Below are 20,339 nucleotides of genomic sequence, written 5' to 3'. Positions count from 1 at the left end.
GGGAAAATAAATGTTGCCTGGTGATTTGGCTAACATTTTTTACACTAAGAGACAACTACTTTCCCATTCTCTGCAATTCAGCTGGCACAAAGACTCATAATGGAGAAAAATGGTACTCTTTCGTTCTGTTGAAAAAGACAAACTTCGAGGAGACCCTACACTGGGATTGAAAATCCTTCATGAATCATAAGGCTGACATATAGGGTCATAGGGTTGTCACAGCAATAAAAGCATTGACACAGTAACAGGCTAAGAGAAGAAGAATCTTACAGTGATGGAAAAGAAGGATGGACAGCTGTTACTGCAGCCAAAGGCTGCGTTGCTGTGGATTCCTGGACAAAATCCTGAAGATTATATTCCACAAAATATCAGACTAGGTGTTGTGAACGTTCAACTTTTTTCCTTTTGCCATACACATTATTTTAACAGTGTCAGTGCTGCTGGGTTTTGATCTATTCAGACAAGGATTTTGTGTCCCTAAGTTAGATCCTTCATTATGGAAGGGAAGGAGTGCTTGTCATGAACAGACACTATGCAGCCTCTACTGCCTCAAACACAACTCCTGAAAAACCTTTATGAAAATGAACTTTTCCTAAGCATGGGGGAGGGGGAAGCATTCTTTGCTCTTTGCCTCTACTTCTTGAGCCAGAGGTGGTTTTTGCACACAATTTCAAATTCTTAATAAGTCTGCCAGTTAAAGTACAGTCCTACACTTTAGCATAACTTTTGGTACTGTATTTTCTTATCCACAGTAAGTTAAATAATCTGTATCAAATGATATTATGTTGGACAGAAACCGTCTGAGGGAACACTGTCAAAGCTTTATAAAGTACTGAAGTTCTAGAAAGATTATTAACTGCTGTTTGTCATAAAACTGGTGTATGATTTGGACATTTTAAATTCATTTATTAGTTTTCTATGAAAAATGAGCAGATATGAATGCAACATGCATTTGTTGTTAGGCTGAGAGGATGATTTAAAATAAAGACTCAGAATAAAGGATATAAAGGAATCTAGTTAAGGTATGGTGCCGATAATTTTTAGTATGTTTATCAGTGAAATGAGAGAAAACATGGAATTTCCCTTCATTAAATTTGTAAAGAACATGAGAAGAGAAAGGGTATTTGTATTTGATTCGTATGGCAGGGTTTTGGCATTGGTGGGCTGCAGGGATGGCTGCTGTGAGACGATACCAGGTCAAGCCAACACAGTCCTTTCTAGTGCCCAACATGGGCTCTGGATGAATTCCAGATAAGGGCAGTAGCTGGAGATGTAACGTGCAAACCTTGGTCTTGGCATTGCCAGAAACTGGCACCATTTTGGGGAATTTTTTTGTTGTTGAAACGTGGTGTAGGGATGAAGGGTGGAGTGTGTGTAAATTTGTTGGTACAGTGATTATAGTTTGACATTGGTGCGGGGAACTTTTTTTGTAAGTTAATTTTCTGCAGATTGTGTGATTAATGTATATTTTAACAATAATTCTTGAATATGTGTTGCACAGAGGTGGTGTGTGGATGAATTGGGCACAGGTGCTGGCAGTGGGGGCTGCAGGGGCCCCTGTGAGGAGAGGTTGGGGCTGGCCTGTGCCAAGCACAGCCAATTCCTGCCAGCTTCAACTGATCCCTGCAGGTCACGGCTGAGCCCAGAAATCAAGACTGTGGCACCTCTGGGAAAAAAAGATTTAAGGATAGAAAATGCTATGTGGCAGCTGAGGAGAGGAATGAGAAAAATGTTAGAGACACCAAGGTCAGTGAAGAAGGAGGGGGAGGAGGTGCTCTGGGTGTCATAGTGGGACAGACAGCACATAAAGGACCACATTGAAGCAGATATTAGCTCTGCAGCCCATGTAGGATCTGATGCTGCAGCAGGTGGATATGACTTGATGGAAGCTGCAGCCTGTGGAGAGCCCACGCGGGAGCAGGCTCCAGGCAAGCACTGAGACCCCTGGGTGACCCACACTGGAGCAGTTCTGGAAGAATTGCACCCTGTGGGAAGGTCTCATACTGAAGAAGTTCATAGAGAACTGTATCCCTTTGAACCCCCCAGTAGAGCAGGGAAGAGCATGAGGAGAAAGGAATGGCAGAGTTGAAGTGTTATGAACTGACCACAATCCCATCCCCCTGCACTGCTCAGTGGAGTAGGAGGTAGAGGAGTTAGGAGAGAAGTTGAGCTTGCAAACAAGGTGCGGTGATGCGAAGGTGTGTTTACTTTTGGTTTTGTTTCTCGCTATCCTACTCTATTTTTAATTGGCAATAAGCTAAATTAATCTTCCTCATGTTGAGTCTGGTTTTGCCTGTGACAGTAACTGGTGAGATATCTTTCTCACTCAGCCCATGAGCTTTTTCATCTTAAGTTGTCCCCTTATCCTGCTGAGGAGGGGGAGGGAGAGAGTGGCTGGGTGGGCACTTGGCAGTCAGCCAAGGTCAATTCACTGCGGTACTGAATAAGGAAAGATTAGTTCTTGTCGATATCCACATTGATACACATCTATGCAAAGCCAGTGCAGGTAGAAACAAAGACAATAAGCTACACAACTTGGAGGGCGGTTTTTTAAAAGTAGTGACTAAGAAAAAAAGATACTGAGAAAACCAGCTGAAGGATAATCAGTTGAAATTGCCTTTTGGCAAATGTAATTTTTGCTAATGTCACAGTGAATTTCTTATGTGTAAGCAGAATAGAAGGACTGGAAGGTGCAAGTGTAGATACTGTGATTTCCTACTGCTTTTCTCTGCGTGGAATCTGTGAAATCATCATTTGACCATGATCTCCACATCTGGTGTTTATTCAAGGGAAAAATACAGATGATTTTATTACATTCTGTAGGTAAGCGTGGAATAAATTTCTTAAAGTATAAGCATCTTTAATCTAACAGGCAGAAACTTCATAATATGCAGTGACTGGAGGCTAATGTAAGACAAATTCAGACAAATATTGAGGAATACATTTTTTAACACAAAGTAGCTAAGCATTGAAATAGCTTTCCTAGTAAGGCAATGAATTCTGTATCATCTGAAGTCTTTAAATAAAGGCTAGACCATTTTCTGAAAAATTGTCTAGCTCAGAAGTTGTAGACTAGATACATCATTTGCCAGTTTAAATTCTACAGCTTCTGCAAGCAGGTCAGGCTACAATGATTTCTTGTAGACTTGAAATCTATGCTAATTCTTAAGAGGGATAGTAAAAGTGAAAGATAGGTTGGAAAAGCAATTGCCAAGAAGACAGAGGAAAGTTCAGCATGAATTTGCAGTGAAGTTCTTGCAGAGGTGAAAAAGGCAAACACAGATTTGTTTTATAAACATGGAGTCCGGCATCCGAAAAAAATGCATGGATCCTGTGCCTGACTACTGATTTCCTTTTAGACCATCTTATTCTGAGTGTTATCTTGTAAGACAAACTGGAAAGCTTTTGGAGAAAATAGACAATTCCAGAGGGTAGAGATTCTTTTTTATTGGCTTATCTGAACTTAATTATGTCTATTGTATGTTTGAATGTTGTTTATGAAGTAAAGGAACATTTTAGTAGATGGATACAAATGGCAAGGAAAATAAAGATGGTCAGGATACTCATTGACCCATACTTTCTGTATAGTTACCATCACACAAATCTGCTTTATAAGTATTTCAGCATGTCCAGATTCCTGATATCTTCAATTTTCTCAATTCAAGTGAGATTTCATGGGGAAACAGCTCTAAAAAAAGGGTGAAGCCACATGCTTATCACCAACCATCTTTCATATATAGTCCCAGATTGTTTGTTTTGACTGTAGATAGTAATGTACCTCCATTCAGGCTGAAACTCACTGATTTTTGGAGATGTTTACAGAAAATTTTGAGTAGCTACAGAGAAAAATGCTGATACATGTGACCAGCTCTGAACAGCTAGTATAATACTTCTCCCTGATCTTTTAGACAACAGGAAGATTACTTTTATGCATTTGCTGACAGCAGCAGCAGAAACCAGCAAAAATAAAGTGTCTACCATTAAACCTGAAGCAAATTTACTGTTAAGCTAATAACCTTAATAGACTGTTATGGCTGGCACCATACAAATGGCTTCTTGCTTTCCAGTCTACGTCTTCCATCAGAGTTACCATATGCTGTTGTTATATTAACAATAATGTTCTGCTTCAGAAAATGAAAGCAATTAATGATTGATTACCCATTGTTCCAGACACTACAATTCTTACTCTGCTTCAATTTAAATGCAGACTTTATTGCCAAGAGCTACGTTTCACCTCACTCAAAGCTTGCTTTTGCACAGTAGGAATAGCAAGGAAAGCTGCCAGAGGAAGGCCAAACTTTTCACATAGCACCTGTGCACACAAGAGCTAGTTGATCAGTATGGTTCCCCTTTCTTTCAGTTTTACTGAACATTTCTTTTGACTTTCTGCTGTGCAGTTCCTAGTCTGACAAATAGAAATTAGAGTTTTTCCCAGTTCATGTCAGGGCTGTTCAGATTTGGGAGTCACATGTAGTGCAAGTTAGTTGGTATCACATCCCTTTTCAACCAGTTCTGGTTTGATTATTCCCCTCTCTGTTTTCTCCCAGACGTTAGCAGCCTACATGATCTAGCCAACTGTTATCTCCACTTTTCTGGATGGCATTTACAGGCAGCTCATTTTTCACATTCATGCTGGAATAAAGGTTTCCTGGAAATGTTCTCCTTTTACAGAATTGAGGATGACAGCTCAAATGTTCCTATAGCCTTTGTTAAATGATTTTTGGCTGGTCTTTTAAGAACAAGCAGAGCTGGATACTGATCTTGCTGTGCCAAACTAAGATGCATGGGTGCAGCAACCTTAACCCTTTTTTCATTTTCTCCTTGGCTGCAGGGAAAAGGTATTGTGTTAAACCACAGCAAGGTGGATAAAGTACAGGAGGAATCTGGTGTAATTTGATGATAAGTATCACTTTATTCCTTATCTTCTTGTGGATGCCAGCAGTTCTTCCTCTTAACTAACCTAGATCAAAATCCCAACTCCCAAAACCCTTAGAATATGGGGATTACTTTGAACAAGCGGAGCTGTTGTTTTCCTCATGCAATAGGTGTAGTGGCAGCCACTGACATGTTACAATATTATATCCCAATTCTAAACCATGTTTACCCTGTAAAGCATATTTGCCAAACAAAATTCTACATCATCATGAAATCTTTTAGCATTCATATTCTATATCAGCTGATTTCCAATGTCTTTTCCCCATTAAAAAAAAGAAACCCAAAAAAAAGAAATCTCTTAAATATACATTTACCCTGATTGCTGACTGCTGACTGTGTGGGAATCACTGGGGAGAAGTACACCAATACTTACTAAATTTAAAGAGATACACGAGGATTCTTACTGGGTGATTTTATGAATATATGAAGCAGTGAATTTGTTTGCTTCGTATTCTTTATTGTTTGGCCTCCGTTGTACATGAGAATAAGAAGTACTTTCCAAGCTTCAAAACAGAACAGACCATTTTTGTATCAAATCATTCATCTCCCTCCACAAAAACGAAAAGCTATTTCCTTAGAGAAGTTGCAAAACAGACTGTATAGTCGATCTAGGAAAACTGAGTTTTGCACATAGCAAAATGCGGCTAGCATTTGCATGCTAGTAAGTATACATTTCTTAGCAGCAACAGAGAGAATGAAATCTCTTTCTGCTTTAAGCTTGTGGATTGAAATAAATAGCTGCAAAGTTCTCAAGGTAAGGGTGTTATTCACCTTTAGAAATATGACTCCTTTCATATCTTAAAATTAAATTCATTTTCTCTATATAGAGAAAATAAATTAAAGATCTATTGATAACTGTCTTCTGCATTTTGAGGGCTTTCTCCAGTCCCTTATTGCTAGACAGAATGACACATCACAGCACTACATGTAAGCTGGGTTGTTTTTTTTGCTGATTTGGCTAGCAGTATTGTACATTTTCAGCAGCTGCGTGACTATGCTGTACTGTCTCTTTCTGTGTCCATGAGCTGGATATTTCCAAAGCTCAGAAGCTTGGTTCAAAGAAACTGCTAAAATGCACAGGAAGCAGAAATGGCAACTTGCAATATCTTCTGTGGTTCACGATGAATTTGAGCCATGACTTTTGACTCCTATTACTTTGTGTGGGTGGTCATTTGACAAGTTATCTGCAGGGATATTACTAATACACTGATACTTTTATTTGAAGTCCAAGCCTATCCGTTAGAATGAAATCATTCTGAAGTACAAACACATTTTATGAGGACAGGGAAAACTTACTTTCAAATGAAACTTATCTGCATGAAATCCACAGCTCTGGCGAGTGTCTCCGATTGGCTGACCTACCCGTCACCGACAGTTTCTGTAGTGGGTTGAAGAAAACTATCAACAAAACACTTCATTCCCACGAGCTTCAAGACGCCCCAGCTGCCAAAAATAGCCTCATTTTTATGACTGTATAACCTGCCAGTGTTTAAATATGACTATTAGCCACAACACCGTGGAGAAAACAACTGTTCTGATTTTGTGAGAAGCTGAGTACTCACAGTCCTCCATGATATAATAGTCCTAATAAGAAAATCAGGTTTTCTATGGTTTTCTAAGAAGAGCTACTTCAACCGATGTCTCAACATCTGCATGTACATTAACTATAAGGATGCTATTTCACTGAATACAAAAGTCACCAAAACTTCTTGCATCAGTCTACACGTGGTAGAGGATTTGGGGTTTTTTTTAGAAGACAAATATATCCTCCCATTATAAATAAAATCAGACATTAGTATGAGGTTCCAGAACATGATGTTCTCACCCTGTTTCTATGAATGGTTTTTACCAGAAATAGCTGGAAAAAATGGGATATTTTCAAGAAAATTTCAGTACCAAATGAGCATCTTTTTTCCACAAAAATATTTCCAAGCAACTTCAACTTGTCATCCTTGCAAAATAATTACAAAATCCCAAACTCTCCTTAAAAACTGCACCTAAACATTTTTTTTCTGTTTTGTAGTACTCTGAATGAAGGCACTCTTACTTGCATTCCTCTCATTCTATGTGTTGTTGACTGAATCAAACCTGGAGTAAGAGTGCCAAATTATGGTACTAAACCACTTGAGAAGAGCTCCAGCTAATGTGCCTGATGGATGCTTTTTCAAGTTACCATTCTGTATGGGGCAGCATTATACATCATTCTGTCTAACACACTTTGTACTTGATTATCACAAGCTTGTTTCCATAAAACTGAAATATTATGCACCACACTGTATGGAATGGGTTGGATGCACACTTATGACTGCACTTGAGAGAATGAGATGGGGAGACACTCTGCCCAGAATTTAGTGCTCTATACTACCGTAATGGAGAAAACAGATCAGTGTCATAGAGAACTCTGAGGCATTTCTGTCATTGAGAGAAATTGTTTTCATGGGAAATGACTGATCTGTCTCTACCTATCTGTATTTCTGTCTCCATTGATCTATTTCCGAAGAGCTATGCAGTGTTTTGCCAGATGTGTTACACAGATTGGAATCAGTGCTTTTATCAGGAAATCTTTGGAACAGAAGCACTTAACGGTACACAATGAAGGACTCACCTACAAGAATGAAAATGTACAGCTGTTAACAAATCTGTTAATCTCAGCTGTTATTTTACAATTTTGTTTTGAATTTATGAGCAAGCTTAAATTTTACTTCAATTTCCTTCTGCCTATGAAGGGGCATAATTTTATTATTCTGCAGATTAGGTGATTGCTATTATTACAATGATCAGATTCATGTTTGTACTATTCCACTTCAAATGTAGTACTATTAGTAGAAAACTGGAAGAGTATATCAATGACTCCTGCTCATATAATGAGAATTTCTGTCCTGACCAGTTCAAGTCTAATTAAAAAGGAAAGTCTAATGAAATATACACCTAATTGCAAAAGCAAAAAGCCAGTTTTCCTCAGAGAAAGAAAAAGCATATTCATCTCCCCAAGTCACAGCCAGCATAGCTGGCATATAAGCAACCTGAGCATTACCTGAGATGCTAGACTACAAGAAGTCTATGTTTGGTGAAGTTGGACAGTGGTGAATATTTTCTGTGGAAAGGAAAAGTCAAGGGAATCCCTACTGCCTGCAGAGCTACCCGAGTCTAATACTGACTGTAAGAGATCTGGTACTTATCACTGTTGATCCAATATAACTTTCCTTCACTCGAGAGCAGACAGAGTTCCTTATGCCTTCTTGAGAATAAACTTTTAATGTTAAAAATACTAAACTTTTATTAACTAGAAAAAGAATACTCTCTATCTTATTTTGAATGTCTTCAACGTAGCAGTGAAAAATTTAGTGCTATGGGAATGTTAATATATGGATTGCAACATATTCATACTTTATGGAGAAAACAACAGATATAAAGAGAGAAGAATTAAATAATGTCCCACAAGAAATCTGTGTCAAAGATAGGTTTAGAACTGGTATTCCCTGATACATAATTCTCTACTTGTACCTTAAGAAATTTTCTCCTGTCAGTTATTTATAGCAAGTGTAAATACTTGTTGCATATGTGAAATAGTCTTCAAGCTTGCATTGTATATGTGTCATGGCATTCTTGGTGCTCAGCTGCTTGGACATTCATTCACCTTATGTCACAGCTCCACATGTACATTGTCCATACAGCATCTGCTGCCACACGATCTCATTCTTCCAAGGGACAGTCAGGTGCTATGCATAACCACACACTTTCAGGAAGTGTCAACATGCATTTGAATTTTATACTTTTAGGGCAAAAACCCCAGTTAATTCTTTTCCACTTTAACAGCAAAAGCAATAGGGAGAAAGATAGTTAAAATCCTTGATTAATCTAGGTGACTGCCTGCTCTTGTTGTTAGTTCAAAAAAATCTATGAAACAAGCACAGAAGAAAACTTAAGGTAAACACGTTGGCTAAGGGCTATAGCGCTAGCCAGCTCTGCCCTAGCCATGTGAAGTTGCTCCTGTATCCAGCATCTCCTAAACCCAGCAAAAAATGTTTTAAAGTAAGGACACATTTCTTTCTTTGGCTTCATAAGGAAAGTGGCAGCTCCTTCGTCTCCTTTCCAAGGAGTGTGATCTGATCTTTATATCTAGATCTGTCACAAACTGCATCTGTGATCTTTCTAGTGTTCATTTTTCCTACAAATTGGACACCACACAGCCTATTTCATGAGAGCTTTACACAAGTACAGATCTAAAGTAAAAAAAATAAGAAAATGTGCATCATAGGCCTCACTGTTCTGGGAAGGGGTTAAGCAATCTAAACTATTCTTGCATTCTCTCAAGCTTAAACTGTTGAAGAGTCAGTGTTGTCATCACTCCAGCTACAAGAAAGTCCTGTGTAGGTTGTGCAACTCCCTTTGCACTGCAGTGCTGTTTCCAGCAGCTCTCATAACCCTTACTTCTTCATTCCCTATTTCTGACAGTACCCTGTCTCCTGTACGCTGGTACCTGGCCCTTTCCAGGGCTACAGTATTTGCTGGGAAAGAAGCGTATCTCATGGAAATTATACAGCTGCACCAGAAGAATCTTCACCCATGCTGGTTCGGAGCTTTTTACGTTACCAAGCATTATGCAGAACAAAGATTACAATGTCACAGTTTTGGTAACAAATCTGGCCTCATTGGTATTAATTCCCAAGCCTACTTTTATTCCTATCTTTAAAAAAAAAAAGTAAAAAAAAATAGAGGTAAAAAGTTAAAGGTGGGGAAATAGCACAGGTACAGCCACCTACAAGCCATACTCTTCTTCCCTCCCATGTAACATATAGTCTTGGCAAAAGTTCTTTTTACAAATAGAGTAATTTAGTCTTAATAGCACCTACCAATGAGTAGAACTGACTCCTCCATGTGGAAATTAAGCACTTGCCAGCACAGATGAATTCTTTATAATGCTGTTGATGATGCAGCTGTATTAGTTCAAGACTAGACTGTCAACCTAGATTAGGGACCAGAGTACTGAAAATGAAAAAGATACTGGTACATACAGCAGAGTTTGACTCTTATATCTTATATAAGTTATATCTTCTGTCCCACTTTCAGTGCTTTCCTCATCGTAGCATACACAGAGCACAAAATATTACATTTTCCCTTTAAGACGGTTAATAAAATGAGGGGTTAATTCGTTTGGTTTATTATGCACCAACTGACTCACCTTCTGAACATCGTGCAAGCAATAAAAAACTGAATAGAGGACTTATTGGCTGAGTTTTGGAGGGGTTTACTTCTGTATTTTGTCTCTGAAAGTGGAGAGGAATATAACTGAGCGTCCCATTTAGCAACTCATTTTGTTGCTGTTGCATTACTCTCCCTTTTTCAACTATTGTCATAAATCTCCGGGTGTTAGGGAGATGCGAGCTGGAGGGCCCCAGCTGATGCTACCCCACAAGTTACTTCAGCCATAAAAGACAATTATAAGAAAGTTCAAAATCTCTGAGACTGGATGAGGTTTCCTTGGCTTTTGTTCTATTCACATTGAAGAATTACATTCAAGTCTCACTAAAGCTAAGTATTTGTTTCTTCTTGCTCAGTAAAATACTTTCTTGAGGGAACAGTAATTATCTTCCACTGTACCTGTTTACCTATGTCATGTCTGCTGGGCCAGATTGGGAACTGTAAGCTACAATACTTTATTAGTAGAGTCAACTGAAAGAAGTGACTGATCTCTTCGTGCATGTGTGGTGGAGGGTATTTCTGGCTTTATACTGCTTTCCACAGTGGAATTTGTACCTTAGCCAGACTCTTGGGATGTGCTAGCAGACTGAATAATCTAGTGGTAGACTCAGTAGGGCTGGATCAATGGTTGGACTCGATGATCTTAAAGGTCTTTTCCAACTGAAACCATGTTATCATTCTATGAATAAATAGCTGTCCAGATCTGTTTGTCCCCTGTGAGGCTGCATTTTGACAAAGGAGGGTCCAGAAGCATTCACTGTGCATCATGCATGCAGTGTATATGAGGGTGTACAAAGGCATAGCACAAAGAAAATTTTTGCACTATCTGTTCCTGTTTTCTTGTTTCAGGCAAGCAATACTTTAAAAGTATCCCTAATTCCTGATGCTGACAAAAGTTAGAAACATTGGAATTTTTTTTCTCTTTATTAATGAAATTAAAGCAAACTATTTTCAGATCTATATCATTGACATATTAATGTTTGAACATATTTTTTACCCTGCATTTTCTTTTCCACAACTTTACTCCATAGCTCCCCTTTTAATAGTTGACATTGTCCAGTCACCTGAATGTTTATTTATGTACTTTTACGTGCATAAGGTACTTTTCACCTTCACTAGTACGGGATGTCCTGTTGTCTAAGGTGATCACCATGTGGTGATCTCAGTGAGTTTCTGGGTCTTTGCATACTTTCCACAAAGAACATATTCCTGAGGAGCTGATTTACTCTACAGTGATAAAAGGGTTAACCTTCTGCCCGATATCTGCTCCTGAAGTTGCTGAGATAGGGTATGCTTATGCCTCTGAGAGCAATGTGATATTTGTTGACGTTTTTTTTCAAATCTTCTATCTGAAAAAATTCAACTGTCTAATGTAACTTCAAACCCTTCTGGTTTTACTCCTGATGTTGTGTCTTCAAGTGAGTTCTTCTACATGTTGTATGGCTTACAAATAATTATGCATAAACCAGCAAGGACACTGAAGTGTTACATTTTAATGATGCAGTTTTCTTCATTTCTAGACAGTCTTAAAAACTGTTACACGACATGCTGAGATTCTGAAGTGCTTTGCCTGGACAGCACTCAAAACCTCATATATGTCTGTAAATGTGCTAGGAGTCAAATCTCAGATCTGACTTAGACACATTTGCATTGTTTTTGAGGAAATGGGTTCCCACAGCTAAACAACGATATTCTGTAAAATAAAATTAGCCATTCAGTATTATGACTGTGATGATGAGAGGTCGGCAGCACACTCAAGCACACATCAAGACAGGGAAACCTACTGAGTCAATTCAGCAACAGCCAGCAAGCAGAGTTAAAAACTGAAAGAGTGGCAAATTATTATATTCACATTAAAGACATGATAAGGCACTAACATTTCCTTCACAGTTTTTTCTAGAAGTTTATTAACCTGCTTTAATAAGAATGTACTTCATGGATTCCATTAGCAATAAATGCCATTAAAGTTCATGTACACATAATATAACCTTCTTAATGATACAGTGGATTTGGGAATTGTTCTTACTATGCCAAAATTCAGATTATCCAGTCATATATCTCCATCTTGGGCTAATGTTACATGTTTGAGCAGTTATAATAATATCATTACAACCAAAAGAAAGAAGTCCATCCACCATTCCACTCCAACTCTTTATTCCTTTCCTGAAGGTACAGTCACCTACTCCATCTGTGCTTAAACTCATTTCGCTCTGTGACAAGTCAGTTTAATTTACTACCTAACAAAAAATAAACTGGAATAAAAATTGTAGTTTTTGCTTGGCTAATGAATTGGATCTGTTCTGTGAAGATCTGATGTATGCCAAAGTGGACAGAAGTGAGATTAGCAAGGTAAAAATACCCTCCTCCTCCTCACCAAATTGCTAGATTTGTTTGGTTTCTTTTTGATGACAAAAAAACTCACAACAGGTGCTTCACCTAAGAATGATTTCAAGCGTTTCAGAGAAGGAGAATTAGATCTCTCGTCCTTCATGCAGCCAGTACAGAGAGCTGCAGCATGTGCAGACAGTTGGAGTGTGATCTGGACTAGACACCTTCTGATTGGTGCAGTATTGGTGTGTTTTCTGTCAAGCATAGACTCAATGCTTTTTGTTGAATACAGACTCGGCTTCTCTGCATTCAAACTGCAAGGCACATAAGAAAACCAACGAAGATAGTAAGAGTGCAATTTGTTTGTGTGTGGTAAATGCAATTAGGCTGCTTTTGTAAACTTCAGGTACTTCACCAAACTATTGAGTTCTGAAGGTTGATGTTTGTATAATGGAGAAAGGACAGATATGGAAGGCTATAAAAAGTTGTCCCAAATAACAGAATGAAAAAGTTGTGGTAAGAAGTTTAAGAATTGAAACTCAGTTCATTCTGTTGGTCTTTAATAACTGTGATGAACTCATGGTCTAGTGTCACCAGTGATTTTTTTATACAGATATATGGCCATATATGTATACACCATGTGTTGGCTCATTTTCAAATATCTGCCAACAGCAAAATATGTGAAACCCCTAAGAGATCAGAATCACAGAACGTTAGGAGTAAGAAAGGACCTTGAAAGATCATCTTGTCCAACCCCCCTGCCAGAGCAGGATCACCCAGACTAGGTCACACAGGAACGCATCCAGGTGGGTTTTTAATGTCTCCAGAGAAGGAGACTCTACAACCTCACTCGGCAGCCTGGTTCAGTGCTCTGTAACCCTTACAGGAAAAAAGTTTTTCCTCATGTTCAGATCGAACCTCCTATGTTCCAGCTTGCTCCCATTGCCTCTTGTCCTGTCATTGGCTATCACTGAGAAGAGCCTGGCTCCTTCCTCCTGACACTCGCCCTTTACAAATTTATAAATATTAACAAGGTCACCCCTCAGTCTCCTCTTCTCCAAGCTAATGAGACCCAGCTCCCTCCGCTGCTCCTCATAGGGGAAATGCTCCACTCCCTCAGTCATCTTTGTGGCTCTGCGCTGGACTCCTTCAAGCAATTCCCTGTCCTTCTGGAACTGAGGGGCCCAGAACTGAACACAATATTCCAGATGTGGTCTCACCAGGGCAGAGTAGAGGGGGAGGAGAACCTCTCTCAACCTGCTAACCACACTCTCTAATACACCCCAGGATGCCATTGGCCTTCTTGGCCACAAGGGCACATTGCTAGCTCATGGTCATCCTGCTGTCCACCAACACCCCCATGTCCTTTTCTGCATGGCAGATTTTCAGCCACTTGTCACCAAGCCCGTAGTGTTGCATGGGGTTATTGCGCCCGAAGTGCAGGACCCGGCACTTGGCCTTGTTGAAAGATTGAGAGGTTGTTGACATTGTTTAGTTGTTCATATAATAGTTTTCATAGAGAGAACTGAGTATTTCTAATACTGAAAACAAAATTCCATGTTTCTTTCTTCAGTGTCAGCACAGGTTTATGCAATTTCTGCTCTCAGCCCTTCTTTCCTGTCTCCACACCACCACACCCAATGTGCCAGCACAGCTGTTTTTGCAGCCTGTGGTGAAAATGGGAACCATCTGAGAAATCCTGGGGCAGCAGAAAGGAATCAAAATCAAAAGGAACCTTATGACAATTTATGAATTAAGATGTTTGAGCAACTGATCTTGCACTGGGATATCTATGAGGTATATGTAGGCCTTGGTAAGCCGACCTTAAATTTTCTTACGGAATTTCAAAATGTGTCTCAAGAACCCTCTTATTTCTCTAATTCAAAAGCTTGGTCTTTATCTAGAGACCTTAATTTTAGCTGTTTGCCACTTATAAGATTCTTTATGGAATAATCTTAAACTCATTTGAAAATAAATCTTCTTGAGGAGTAAAGACAGATCCTTAAGTGCCAACTATTTCATACCACTTTTGCTTTTCTCTCAGGAAGCCATCTGAATTGTAGCTAGATGTATGTTTATGCTTAGATATTGGTATAAGTATAGGTAATGTATATGTATACGGCTTATATTTTTGCAAGTTACTCTATTTTTTATGTCAGATGAGCAGTTTGTCTTTTATGTTTTTACTCCCTAGGGGAAAGCAGAACATTCATGACATCTTCATTAAATACATCCATGTTATTAAACACTTTTTTCCCAAAAATATTTTATACTTGAATGGAATTAAACACTCCATTTCTCTAAAGACCCACAGACGTTAATGTCTCACCTATATGATTTGGCAGCTTCTTCAGAATGCCTCAGTTTCTCATTTTCTGAGAACAAGGGGTTCTGTCACACTTAAGTCCCACACCAAATGTTGCCCATTTATAGATCTATAGTCTTGGAACACTTCACTGTACAGATGTATTTCATATGGGTATCTGGTTTCCATTCCAGAGACCAGGCAGTAAAATCCCTATCATTTAGGTGCTTTGAGTATTGAGCTAATTTTAAGTCTGTAAGTAATGGCTAGGACTATTCATATCCTTGATGCTAGGCAAATGCTCAGGAGATTTACTACAATGTTAAGTCACAGTAACACAGTGGTCTCTGACTTGGAGCTTTTAGTCACAAAGTCCCATTTTTCTTCATCTCATATCCTCAATATGTTGAGTTTTCTGTGCTCTTAAGTAATTATTTTTCTCTTTAATTTCATGGCACAATTTACCCATTATTTTACTCTGATAGTTTTTTCTTCAAATCAAACATCTAAACCAAAATAATTTTGGAAGGCTGTATTTCTTTAACATCTTTCCCCAGACCATCTCAAAATGCTTTATGAAAAATAACCAAGCTTTTCAATATGTCAAAGGCACTTGAGTACTTAAAGGGAATTTGATTTTGACACAGCCCAAGTCTTTCTTCCCAGACCAGCATTCTCTTGTCCTGACTCATTCTTCCTCTCCCTCTCCTCCTATGCTAACAAAACTTCAACCACCTTTGATTCATACCTCATTTTAACAGCTATATCTAACTGTAGACTATTTCTTCTAAAGGCTTGATTACACCATACTTCACATAACCATCAAAGCCTGTTTTCTTTCTGACGGCTTTCCCCTGCGCCCCACTCCCCCCCCATAACTATATCTTTCCGGTCACCTACTACCTATTCAATTTACACTTTGTCATTCATTGAGTGAGTCTTATTTCTGCAATATCTTTTTCCTTCTTTTAATGAGGTCAGTTTGAGTTCCATCCCCTTTCACCACTCTTTACATTTTTCTTAATTCCTTATTCTTTGGATTGTAAACCTGACTCTTCCTTTGCATGTATTTCCTTTTTGCTTGTATCAAAAATCTTAAAATCAACTAGACTTGCTTTGATGCAAATTTCTCTTTCCATACTATTTTTCTTTTTGCTGATCAGTTCTATTTCTCTTAATTAAGAGAGTATCTCTTATCCTTGAAATTCTAGTGATAGAAACTTCTTTTTCTACCTGTTGAGTTTGGATTGGACATGAGACATCCACAGGGCATCTCAAAAGCATAAAAAGATACTGGACTGAATAAAAAGGGAGAATGTCTTCATCTGTTTTTTCACTGAATAAATTCTTTATCTTAACACCATAGTTTAAAGGCTATGACATAGGAGCTCTCGTTGCCATTCTGCATACTTTGTTGGGAAAAAAATCAACAACAAAGACATACTGATGCTGGCTTGAGACAGAAGTGTCTTAGTTAATATTTTCACTCATTTAGTACTAAGTAATGATGAATACAGTACAGATGAAACACATGGTTGTTCTGTCAGACTGAGCAAGCAATGTTTTACACTCTCTTTACTAAAAGGCTTAAACAGCTGCCCAAGGCATGTTTTAGCAGCCATACTACTTTTAAAGCACTGCCAGGTATCACAGTAGTTGCTTTCTTCTGAAGCAAGGTTGCAGGCTTGATTCACTCCTTCAGCCGCTGACCCCTCTCAGTGCTCCTTCCTGCCCCTTTGGCTCTCACCTACCACACTACAACTTACAGCATTTACTTATGATGGCAGTGAGAAGCATCAAAGTCTTTAATATTATTATTATTACTGTTAGTAGTAATATTGTAGTCTGAGATTCTCTTATTCCACTAATTAATTTGCAAACTAATTAATTCAGGACTGAGAATAACAAATAATAGGATATTTGAAAAAAGGCATGTTAGAAAACTACTGATTTCAAAAACATGAATCAAGCAGGTACTTTCTTTCAAGACCCATAAGTGCACTATGTGGCACCGGGATACTGACAGCGTGGTTTTGCTTTTACAAACATTAATTATTTGTTGTGCCTTTCTTGGGTATAAAAAAATCAAATATCTATGAAAGCAGATGAAGCTACAGATGATTAGCAAAGCTTTGACTTTTACCAAGACCATGATCATTCTGAAGAGTTCTCTGTTTTGGTAGAGAATTAAAATACAGCATTCACCCCATTTTAGACTCCTGAACATACCATTTTACCTTCACACATGAAGTGTGAGCACCATCCAGTGGTAAAGAATGTAAATCACACTTTGTATTTCAATTTCCTCCTCTATTTCCTCAAACCACAGAACCTAACTGAGCATATAAATGTTTATATTAAATTTCCTGCATTTTTTAAATCTGGCACAACTACATTTCTGCTAATTTATCAAAGATGTTGTAGCAGTAGGAAGCTTTTTTTGGAGTACAGTGCATCTCAGCTGAAAGGTGCATGTTAGTCGTTCCTGGTGGTCAGTTAAATATTTTCAGAGTATCTAAAAACCTTTTGCAAACACTTTCTTCATTTCTCAGCCACTGCTATCACACACATAAACTGATTCCTCCCCAGTGTGACAAGCTTACAGTTTCCCTTAGGCCAGGTTGAGGATTCATCAGCAAACTTATATCTGTTGCTCCAGGAGAACAGGTTTATGATTGTTCAACTTTTTTTTTATGTTTTTCCCCTCTTTTTTGTTGCTACCCATTGTTTTTTTCCTCTGTTGTCTTTATTTTCTTCTCTGCATGATACTCTGCAAGTTATCAATAAAAATTTGATACAACATAAAAGACTAAAAATAGGCAGCAAGACTGTATAATCTCTGTCCTGCACTTCACTGGAGAACCTCCATTGAAAGTATGGAGGTAATGACGTTGCCTTTGTTTGTGCCATACTGATGCTGACTGATTCTGTTATTTTTCTTTGGGGAAATCAGATCCCACAAACCATATTGGTTTCAGAAACCTTAGGCCTTCTGCAATAAATTACATTGGAAATGTACTTTCACTTTCCACATAGATGATTTTATGCTTAGGTTATTTCAGATTGTGTAGGACACAAATAGGATTTTCTTTAATTTTAAGCATGACTGCCTTTTGCAATGATCTTTTCTTAAAAAAAAAAAAAAAAGGCAAATTAATTGCGGTTACGACTGATGTGCCACACAGACTTTCTAGCTTTTAAGTAGATAAATATCTGAAGCATCCCTTTCCTGCCCTCTACTCTAATTTTACCTTCCTTTTATCCATAAGGACAGCAAGTAGCAACTTGCTCCCAGTATAAAAGCAGTATGAATTCCCTTGGTTTTAACAGCAACTGTACATACAATTTCATTCTTTGCTTTGGCAGTCCTTTCATTAATATCCAACTTGGATCTTACGCTTTATAGTAGTTATTTTAATGTTTTTAAACCTCCACATGTAGCTATTTTTTGGACCAGTCCTGCTTCTTTAGGCAGGATAGAATGTGCCTTCATTTTTAGCCCATCAGACCAAATGAGGTTAAAAGAACTTCTGCACTTCAGGGTGTTCAGTCACAGTTGAGACCAAACTGTGAATCGAACAACCAGCAGTAGACAGCACATACATTCTAGGCTTTTTCAAGCCTGAAAATTTTCATGAAGCTGATATGAGACATGCTAATTGGAGCTATTAGGAAGCAACTGATTGAGAAGCAGCAGTTTAAATGAGTGGAAAATCTAAATACTCATTAGACATGTTCAAGGAGACAGGCAAAAGGGCAGAAACAAGACCTGTATTCCCCAGCAGAATAATCTTTAGCAATCTGCTTAAGTAGCATTAGTCCCCTTATAGTTGCTCTTAACAGTTGTAGCTGTTGCACTTCAATAGTAAGATCTTGCTTACATTCTTGTTAACAGGTCCTGTATAGCAGCAGACATGTGGCTATCACTTCACATTTAAAACTAGAGTCTCTATTAAAACTAAAAGCATGTGTCACTACAGGCAATAAGACTGTAACAACAGACTTCTGCACTCTGCAGACTGGGCACAGAGGGGATGTACAACTATCTTGAGCAGCCAGTTACTTCAGAAGACTGATGTGATATAATGGTGGAAATCTGCTGCTGCTCCACCACAGCAAGAATATTTTGCTTCCCCTATGCGTCTAGCGTGTAGTAACATTGTAAATTGATCAGTTATCAATGTACAACCTGCTTAAATTACAGCAGCTCTCTCCTATATGTTGCAATACATGCATTTTAGAGAACTACTTTTAATTCTATTTTATGTGCACAACTTCTAACAAATGTAAGGTAAGCCTGGTAATTATAGCTTTTTCTCAACTCATGCTACTAGTTAAACTTTCTGATGATTGCAAGTAACTTCAAAAGCTCCCGGGTTAGAAATGGAAAGTTAGCTGGGATTATCCTCCCAAAGACAAAAGTTATCCCTAAGGAATTTTACCAGTTTGCTAAGATATTTTAAGATTTTCCTCCTTTACATTTGTTTGGCATAGCTTTTCCACACTAACATGATCAGAGCTGTACCCTTGAAGCACACAGCTACAGTATGTGTTAGGGCATCATTGTTCCCCACGTGGAAAAGCAGAAGGCACTTACCTCTTGGGCCACCAGCATCCCAAATCAGTCTTCACAATTTTTCTTCCCACGCCAAAGGGCAACAGGTGTGCAACTAATGATAAGAGAATACTCAGAGCTATACAGGAGATCTGTTTCAGTTTCTGGCCTCTGAAGCTGGGTTAAACTGGAGTGATGGAGAGTAGGATAGTGAGACATTCATACCTGGTTATGATTCTGAGGCTTGAATTTACCTCAGATGAAGTAATTTAGTTCTTTGATGCTGGAACAATGCAACTACATTCTGCCCTTCACTTTTTACAGGTAGTTAAGTCAGAATTTACACCTAATTAAATCATGTGCTAGCTTCTACATTATCAGGCCATCTTAAGAGTGCTGCATCAACTACTGCATTCACAAAAATGTCCTTGACGAATAGTTTAAGATAACTGATTCAGCATTTTTTGTTTTCAGGTACTTTTAGTATCTCTGTTCAGCTGGTAAATGTTATTCTTTCAGATGGTCCAGCTGAGGGAAAAGCCAGGTGTGTTATAATAAGTGTATTACGAAATTACAGAGAAATACCTTGTCAATCTCTTTATTCATAGGTTAAAATGTAATGCCATACAATTCTGAACAATTACCGACTGAAAAAAATTATCTGCATAAAACAGAAGCAAAACTGAAGGAGACTAATTAAAAAAGCAATCTTGCTTCAACTTTTGAAACGATTACATACAGAATAATATACATATTTACATTACAAGTATATTATATAAATATATGTAATCTTGTAACCACAATAAATATCAAGAAGGTCTTTTTTAGGCACACAGCATAGAAAAAAATGCAGAATCTGCACAATTCTTAAGATTCTTGGAGTGACTCACTCTTACATTGTTTTCACACTGAAAAAGCAAATATTTTACACAAAATATACACAGTTTATGCAGTCCCCAATGAACAGGGAATCTTTCCTCTCCTTCCTCTAAGTCTACTCCTTGATTTTCTAAT

The sequence above is a fragment of the Mesitornis unicolor genome, unplaced genomic scaffold (assembly GCF_000695765.1).
Source record: "Mesitornis unicolor isolate BGI_N332 unplaced genomic scaffold, ASM69576v1 scaffold7699, whole genome shotgun sequence".
Taxonomy (NCBI): Eukaryota; Metazoa; Chordata; class Aves; order Mesitornithiformes; family Mesitornithidae; genus Mesitornis; species Mesitornis unicolor.
This window is presented reverse-complemented; position numbering follows the sequence as displayed.